The following is an 8,754-nucleotide window of genomic DNA, read 5'->3' on the forward strand; positions in this document are numbered from 1 at the left end:
GCAAGATTCTGTTCCAGCTTGTCAGCTTGAAGTGTTTAATTATTTTAATCATTTACTTTCATCTTCAAAATTTATGCTGCCAAGAGAGTTGCAGGGCATCTTTTAATTATGATTTGGGGTTTCTGCTGGGCTGTGTTCTGTTCCTGGGAATAGGGGGTATTATTTTTTACTAGTCTTCCACCAAGACCTGAACCCCCTTCTACTCCCAGGACCCAGCATCATTCTCCACGGATTGGAGGTGAGGAGAGAGCCCAGATCCACTCTGGACACCACCTCTTCTGTGTCTTCAGAACATGATATGCATGGGAGCATGATATGAATGTACATTTTGTGAGTACCTACTATATGCTGGACATCATGCTACATATTATCGATATTATTTCACATTTGTGAGTTATTTGTAAACACAGAGTATGGAAACAGCTTGAGAATTGAACAGAGTGGCCTAGGGTGATCAGTGGTGAGAAGAAACATAAGGAATGAGTTTATATTATTCGTCTATGGCATAATTTACCAATAGTCAAGTGAGGTTGTCTAAAATATAAAGCTCTGTGGTATCACATATGTGTACACCACTCCCTCAGATCGATGTACCCTAGAGACTCCTTTATGCCCCTCTCCCAATCAATACCTCCCAAAGGTAACCACTGCTGACTTCTATCACCACAGATTTGTTTCTCTTATCTTCACTGTCACATAAATGAAATTATGTGGCATGTCCTCTTTTACGTGTGACTTCTTTCACTCAACATTTTGTCTGTGAGAAGAAAGGTTCTTTAATATAAATCATAGTCCCTGGCCAAAGCTTTGGTTTAGGTCCAGCTGAGAGATTCAACCCAAGCCTTTAGAGAGATTTGACCATGGTTTTCTTTCTTATTAGCATCATCCTAAAAGTGAGTTTGATGTAATTTTTCTCCTTCATTTCCTCGTCTTCTCTATTTCCCCATCTTTCCACTCCTCCCGCCCCTCTCTCTTCTCTTCCCTGTGGCCATAGACACATTTATTACCATGTCCTATTAGGAAATTATTTCTGAGCTTCAGTACATGCCATTCCGGATGCAAAGGTTAGGTGTTTCCTAATGACACATGGTGTCCAGAGGGGGATTGTGAAGGGCAAAAGATCATGTCCCTGTTATAGATTGGATTCTATTCTCCAAGAAAGATATGTTGGAGTCCCAGCCACCAGTACCTCATACTGTGACCTTATCTGGAGGTAGGGTTTTTACAGGAGTAATCCAGTTAGAAGGAGGTCATTAGGGTAGGTCCTACTCTGATGGGACTAGTGTCCTCATGAAAGGGGGAAATTCGAACACAGACACACACATCAACATCTCTCCACGTGAAGATGAAGACAGAGATGGGGGTGATACTTGTACAAGTCAAGAAATGCCGAAGATGGCCAGCAACCCACCAGAAGTTGGGAGAAAGATCTGAAACAGACTCTCCCTCACAGCCCTCAGTAGGAATCGACCCTGTAGACAGCTTCATCTGGCAATTCTAGCCTCCAGGACTATGCGACAACAAATTCCGTTATTGAAGCCACTTAGTTTGTTGTTCCTTGCTCTGGCAGCTCTTGCAAACTAATCTACCCCCAAAGGGAGCTCTGGCAGGTCTTTCTGAATCTGTGTCATGGAACCCACAGAAACCTCTGAAGGATCTTCTTTTTATCTTTTTTTTTTAAGATTTTATTTATTTATTTTGTGAGAGAGAGAGAAAGGGATGGGGGCAGAAGGAGAGGGAAGAAGAGTGTTAAGCAGACTCCTCACTGAGCATGGAGCCCGACATGGGGCTCAATCTCACGACCCTGAGATCACAACCTGAGCCGAAACCAAGAGTTGGACTCTTATTCAACTGTGCCACCCAGGCGCCCCAACTGCAGGATCCTCTATGCTGGAGCCACCAAGAGTTAACCCAGCCCCAGGCTGGGAGTGACTGAGGCGACAGCTCAGAGCTGAGAGACTAAGGAGAAGAGAAAGATCAATTTAATGAGCTCAGTAATGCCATTAATGAGGCACCGGGCAACATCCAGGGGGCTTCTGTGATGGTCTCCACCAGGGTAAGGCAAACTGAAGGATGCCAGGAGCCAGGCCATGCCAGCTTCTGATGTAATGTGATCTGTCCTCTTTATGCCTGGGATAGGGGTGGGAGTGGACACAGAAAGCCCTTGCCCAGTGGCCAAGATGGTGTGGGATTTCCCTCCCCCTCTCTGGACTTGGGTGTGACCCAGCACATGACATCATACTTTCTGGCACACAGTGCACACCTGAGTGCAACCTCACACATGCCTGCACCTAACAGCCAGCTTCAGCAAAGGCGCTCTGCTCTCTATGTGTTGCCCTCCTCCCACTCCCACCCACCCTTAAAGTTCCATCTGGAACAGTTTGCATCCTAGGAATGCAATTGGGCATCTTGTTAGCCTGTCTGGCAAATACATAGAGAACCTTCTGCCCAAATTCTACAAAACCCTTTTCCCATGCTATTTCACAAGAGAAATTCCCCCATCTCTCACCCCTCCTCCTTCCAAGGATCCCATCCCTAAGGTCAGAGTCAGGTCTTACTGCCTTCTACCAGAGCCAACGTTGCCTAACAAGCCCACTCCCCGCCCTCCGCCCTATAGCCAAGGACTCTCCCTATCTTGTCCCTGGAGGCTTACATGGGGTCTAGGTCTCTGTCTCAGTCTGTGTCTCTTATAACTAAGTCTAGTTCATGATGACTTGCATGCTGAGAGAACAGGGGACAGATCTCCCACCATGAACTGTCTGATAATCTCAATCATAGGTGAATCTCGGTCACAGATGATCATGAGGCCTGTGCCTTGGGGCCTTATAATGAAGTAAGGAGTGAGGAGAGAAACAGAATGGGACCTGGGTTCTAGCCCTGGCTCTGCCTTTAGCACAGTTGCAAGCCACCTTCCTTCTTTTTTTTTTTTTTAAGATTTTATTTATTTATTTCAGAGAGAGAGAGATAGTGAGAGCAGCAACACAGGCAGGGGGAGTGGGAGACGGAGAAGCAGGCTTCCTGCCAAGCAGGGAGCCCGATGCGGGACTCGATCCCAGGACCCTGGGATCATGACCTGAGCTGAAGGCAGACGCTTAACGACTGAGCCACCCAGGCACCCAAGCCACCTTCCTTCTAAGTGTGTTTCCTCACCTGAAAAATGGGGACAGTGATCTCTACTGCATAGAATTATGCAGATTAAGTAAGGATATAAGATGTAAACTGCATGTAGTATATTCACACAATGGAATATTATTCAGCCATAAAAAGGAAAAAAAACCTCTGACACAGGTTACAACATGAGTGAACCTTGAGGACATGATGGTCAGTGAAATAAACCAGTCACAAAAGGACGGATACTGCATGATTCTACTTATATGAAGTCCTAGAGTGGCCAAATCCTTAGAGAGAGAATGTAGAATGATGGCTGTCAGAGCCTGAGAGGACAGGGGAATGGGGATATAACAGGCACAGAGGGTCTACTTGCACGGTGAAGAGTTCTGGAGCTGGATGGTAGTGGTGCTCACACAATGATGGGAACGTGCTTACTGTGGGTGAGTGTGAGCAGGGCAGAGGGTTGGGGGTGGGCACTGAATAGGAACAGGAAAATGTGTCCGGATTCCAAGTGAGACACCTGGGCTGGAGAAAGAGACCAGGGAGTTGGAAGAACATGACTTGGGCATAGATGAGATTTATGGATAAGAGAAGCAGATTGGAGTTCACCCCAGCGTTTAATTTTTTTAAGATTCTATTTATTTATTATTTATTTATTTATTTATTTATTTATTTATTTATTTATTTGACAGAGAGAGAGAGAGAGACAGCGAGAGAGGGAACATAAGCAGGGGGAGCGGGAGAGGGAGAAGCAGGCTTCCCGCGGAGCAGGGAGCCCGATGCGGGGCCCGATCCCAGGACCCTGGGACCATGACCTGAGCTGAAGGCAGACGCTTAACGACTGAGCCACCCAGGCGCCCCCATCCCAGCTTTTAAAGGGTCAGTGGAGGGGCACCTGGATGGCTCAGTTGGTCTCAGGGTTGTGAGTTCAAGCCCCACTTTGAGAATGGAGCCTACTTATAAATAAATAAATAAATAAATAAATAAATAAATAAATAAATAATAAGTAGTGAGTGGAGAAAGAGGAGCACAGGACCAAGAATGAGGTATCCCAAAGGAGGAAGAGGATGAACACAGAGTGCTGTCATAGAAGCCAAGGGAGGAGAGTGCCTCAGCAGAAAGACAAGGGTTCACAAGTGCCAAATGTTTCAGACAGGTGGTGAGAAAGGCCACTGGGATTGACATTCAGATTTATTGGTAGCTCTGTCAAGAGTGGTGGGGCAGAAAAGCCAGACTGCAGTGTTTCGAAAAGAGAATGGAAGGGAAAGAAGTGTATCCACTGATCACAACTATTCTTCCAAGAATTGTGCTAGTGAAGGGAAGGAGGGGGTTTGAATGATGGTTTGAGGTAAGCCCATTTTGGAATGGAGAAGATGTAAACAAGTTTATAGGTGAAAGAAGGAGCTAGTGGAACGGGAGAAAATGAAGATGCAGAAGAGTGAAGGGCTGACCAAGAGCTAGTTACGTCCAGGCTCCCTCTGAGCACCCCCTGCCCCTGCTTCGTGTGCAGTCAGGGAGCCCAGACCCAGTCAGGCTCCATCTGTGCTGGCAAGAGGAGACCACTTCGCCCTTTCCCATGGGCAGATGGGGGTGTGCCGACACGGAGATTAACCACACATACTCTCATTCCCACCCCCAGACTCACATATGCCCTTTCCAACACACTGCTGCCACATGGCACAATCATTACTTTATGGGCAATTTTTATAGACTATTCCATTCTATGTTCTTCACAAGGTTGTGAGAAGCATAATGAAATGAGAAGCATGTCTAAATGCCCTGCAAAATGTGAATAATACAAATATTAGTGTTGTTATCATTATTATTGACAAACAGGCTCACACAGATAGACAAACACATAAGCCCATGAACACATGTAGAGATTTGTTTTTTTTTTAAGACTTTATTTATTCTAGAGAGAGAGACAGAGATAGTGAAGAGAGCATGAGCAGGGAGGAGAGGGAGAAGCAGGCTCTCCACTGAGCAGAGAGCCCAACGTGGGACTCGATCCCAGGACCCTGGGATCACGACCTGAGCCGAAGGCAGACGCTTAACTGACTGAACCACCCAGGCGCCCCACATGCAGAGGCTTTCATACATCAACCTTGCACACACAGATTCACATACAAGCTCACATTTTTTGACTGGGGCCTCTCTTTACACAGGCCCCGGAGTCCACTAACACACATTCACACACTCCCCTGTAGGCCTACATAAATATGTACAGGTTAACACACATGCACAGTCTACCATATTCCCATATAAACCCACACATGCCCAATTCGTAAGCATACTCTCACAGACAAGGACACACATAGACTCCCACCTTGGCTCACATATGTGCAAGTCAGTTTGTGCACACACAGAGGCCCACATGGCTGCACAAAATTAAGCTGAAAGTCTTTTTTTTTTAAGATTTTATTTATTTATTTATTTATTTATTTGACAGAGAGAGAACAAGCAGGGGGAGTGGGAGAGGGAGAAGCAGGCTCCCCACCGAGCAGGGAGCCCGACATGGGGCTCGATCCCAGGGCCCTGGATCATGACCTGAGCCGAAGGCAGATGCTTAACTAACTGAGCCACTCAGGCGCCCCTAAACTGAAAGTCTTCCAGCCTGAGGAGGGTTGAGTAGACTGGACATCCATGAGCCAGGGAGGACATCTTGGTTAGCAAATGATTTTGCTAACCTGTAGCTTTGCGTCAAGACATTTGTATCATCAGAGAACCAATATGTCTGGGGACAAGTCAGGGAAGCAGAGAGGTCGAGAGAGAAACAGAGAGAGAAAAGGAGAGAGAGAAGGTTTAGAAGAACAGAACTCTTCCCTCTCTCTCCTTGTCTGCCTCTCTCTAGATGCTTAGGGGTCCCTATTCTCACACCTCTGAGCAGGAGCTGAGGATCCTCAGAGCCACAGTTCCTGTCCTTGGAGAGCCCTCATCCCCCAGGCCAATGCCACAGTCATCAGATATATCTCATAGGATGTCTGCACAAACTCAGCTGCCCCAAGCCTTTCCTCTCCTGGTTTCACTGCTGCATCCCCAGCAGGTGAGCCATGTACAGATGGGTCTCCACTTGGGTGATGAAAAACTCCACTTGGATGTCAAAACTCCACTTGGGTGATGAAGATCTCTATCCTGGGAGCAGCATATGTTTGTCTCATCAGGGCCTGAGCCTGGCACACAGGCCTTTTCACAAACCCCCAACCAGTTCCCACCCTTTCCCTAAACAGCTGCTTCAGTCCCTCTTCTGAAGCCCACATCTTCACCACCTCCTGGCTTCACTCTCAGCATATAATCTCACCTCTTTCTTTACAGAGAACATACATGGTTTAAGGACCAGCAGAGGCAGACCCTCTTAGCTTCCTGAACACCCCCCAATAGAAACCTCCTCAAATTTGTTCTCATCCTTACCTCTTCCCATCTCAGAAGTATCCACAACTAATTGCTCATTGATGCTCTGCCTCCCATCCCATCCCACCTTTCCTAGAACCTTTCTCCATCAACTATACCCCATCTCCTATATCTTCAGTCTCTTGCTCTCCACAAGATCCTTCTTGCATTTAAATATGCTCATATCCCTCCCATCTTAATAAGTTATTCTTCTATACAACACTTCCTTCTGTCTGCCATTCGGTCTGTCTCCCTCCATTCATTGACAATTTTCTTGGAAGAGTTGTGTCTACTTACTCTATCCTCCTCTTACCACCCTGCATTTCCCAAATCACTACAAAGTCTTCTGCACTTCATCCGCCCCCACCCTACCCACACACAGCTGCCCACCAAGGGCACCAGCCATGTCTTTTGAGCTACAGGGTCCACTTCCCAGTCCTCACAGTTGGAAGCTCTTGGCAGTACTGGATATTATTGACCAGTCAGTCCCTCCTTGGGACTTTCTCCCCTGGTTGTCTTCTCTCTTGGCAAATTTTGACTCTCTTGTCTTCCTCCCGCCTCTCTGGCCACTTCTTATTGGCTTCTTCTTCTTCTGTCCTATTCCTTGACTTTCCATGTCCAATCAATATTAATTCTGTAGCCTCTGCCTCCTAAAGATCTGCAAAGGAAAAGAAGTCTACTTCTCTTTTGGCCAAGTGAGACTTTCAGCTTCAGTCTTAATTCGAACAACACCTCCTTAACTAGATTCCCTGGATCCACTCTTGCCTTTTCTAACTTACTATCTATTCCTCACCTGAGTTATCCTTTTAAAATACAAATCTGACCACATCCTTCTGCTACATAAAAACCCTCCTTGGCCTCTCTTTGTCTATATGATAAAATCCAAATTCTGAAAGGTGGCTTACCAAGGCCTGTGTTCACACTCCTGTGGCCTCACTTCTCACACTTACCCTCCTTGCCTTCCACAAGCCTTTTCAGTTTAGCTAAACCCTTTTCAACTTTTGAAATACAGGATGCTATCTCTTGCCTTTAGTCGTTTGAACATCCTATTATCTCTGCCTAGAACACTTTCCTACCCTTGCTCCCTACCTTCACCTAAATAACTTGTCCGTCAGGGCTCAACTCAACCATTGGTTCTTTAAAACCTTCCTTGCTCCATCCATCCTTTTATTCATTTGTTCATTTATTCAGTGAGAGTAGCTGCATATAAACTTTAAGACCCTCAAGGAGAACGCCCATTCCACCCAGGGGCCTGCTAGAGGAAGAGAAAGTGAAGAAAGAGGACTGACTTTGATGGAGGCAAAACTACTGAGAAAGAGTACACTGAGCATAGGATGACAATACATAGAAAAGTAATGAGAACTATGAGATTTCTCCCATGTATGTTTTAGTTAAAGTTTCAAGGGCCAGATAGGAAACTCTATACTGACCAGGAAAACCGATTTCATAACAAATCATATTTACTGGCCACTACAGCCACTAGATGAGACATGTAATGTGTTTCATCTACCACAATCCCTGTGACAAGATAAGTATTATGATTCCCATTTTGCAGACGAGGAAAATAAGATCCAGAAGAGTTAAGTGATTTGTCCAAAGTCTCACAGCAGATTTGTGGCAGAGTCAAAGTCAGACCTAAGTCTGTCTGAACCCAAAGCCAGTTTTTGATCTTGAATTCTTCTGCCCATTATTACCAGAGGGGAAGGTTTAGAGAGAGGTTCAAATACACCAAGGAGATGGGGAACCCATCAGTAGTTTCCATACTTGATGTCCCCACGGCACCTATCCTATGTGTGCTGACAGTTTGACAACTCACATAGCAGCTGGTTTGCTCGGAGGAGATCTCTGTTAATTAAAATAGCACAAAGGGAGAGCAGCGCACAAACCATGTCAGTGGGTAATTAATTCAAAGGAGGGCCCAAGCGTGCAGAAATGCTCAGCCTCTACCTGCCAGAGCCCAGCTTCATTCATTGCTCCCAGCTCAAAGTTGCCACTTTGTTCCTGTGGCCATGAGCTGCTACCTGCCTCCTGCCTCCATTGATGAGGGAGGGAGGACCTGTCTTCTCAGGCCAGAACCTAGGCTACTACTCTTACTGGGTTCTGGCCCTCTCAACCTCCTCTGAACTGTTCTTCTCTCCCAGGAATCCACAAGGACAGGATGAGCCAGAGATAAGCCATCCAGGACCCAGGGCTTTGGGACATCATCTCTAAGAAACTGTTAGTCGTTGCCCGCCCCTGCTCCATCAGGCGGACCAC

This window comes from Leptonychotes weddellii, chromosome 4 (genome assembly GCF_054177405.1).
Source record: "Leptonychotes weddellii isolate Sample4059 chromosome 4, ASM5417740v2, whole genome shotgun sequence".
Classification (NCBI taxonomy): domain Eukaryota; kingdom Metazoa; phylum Chordata; class Mammalia; order Carnivora; family Phocidae; genus Leptonychotes; species Leptonychotes weddellii.